Here is a 673-nt window from a genome sequence, read left to right on the forward strand (position 1 = left end):
AGAACTCCCTTCTTCTGAGGCGTCCCATTACTCACAGGATTCCTCTCAGAAGTGTACATGAACTGGTTATTAGCAACCATGTCAATGAGTTCTTGAGCTTCTGCAGGCGTTTTCTTTAGGTGAATGGATCCACCTGCAGAAGTATCCAATGACATCTTTGATAGTTCAGATAAACCATCATAGAATATATCCAGGATGGTCCATTCTGAAAGCATGTCAGAAGGACACTTTTTGGTCAGTCCTTTGTATCTCTCCCAAGCTTCATAGAGGGATTCACCTTCTTTCTGTCTGAAGGTTTGAACATCCACTCTAAGCTTACTCAGCTTTTGAGGAGGAAAGAACTTGGCTAAGAAAGCCTTGACCAGCTTATCCCAAGAGTTCAGGCTATCCTTAGGTTGAGAGTCCAACCATATTCTAGCTCTGTCTCTTATAGCAAAAGGGAAAAGCATGAGCCTGTAGACTTCAGGATCTACTCCATTAGTCTTAACAGTATCACAGATCTGCAAGAATCCAGTTAAGAACTGAAAAGGATCTTCAGATGGAAGTCCATGAAACTTGCAGTTCTGCTGCATCAGAGAAACTAATTGAGGTTTAAGCTCAAAATTGTTTGCTACAATGGCAGGAATGGAGATGCTTCTTCCATGTAAATTGGAATTAGGTGCAGTAAAGTCAC

At 41.6% G+C, this 673-nt stretch overlaps 1 non-coding gene across 1 annotated transcript; it reads left to right on the top strand.

Annotated features, from left to right (window-relative positions):
• The first annotated feature begins 209 nt into the window (after positions 1–209).
• On the top strand, positions 210–317 carry LOC112753738 (small nucleolar RNA R71). Its single transcript, XR_003178108.1, has one exon. It is a non-coding gene; the product is annotated as a small nucleolar RNA R71 (small nucleolar RNA).
• The last annotated feature ends 356 nt before the right edge of the window (positions 318–673 follow it).

The sequence above is a fragment of the Arachis hypogaea genome, chromosome 15 (assembly GCF_003086295.3).
Source record: "Arachis hypogaea cultivar Tifrunner chromosome 15, arahy.Tifrunner.gnm2.J5K5, whole genome shotgun sequence".
NCBI classification, from domain to species: domain Eukaryota; kingdom Viridiplantae; phylum Streptophyta; class Magnoliopsida; order Fabales; family Fabaceae; genus Arachis; species Arachis hypogaea.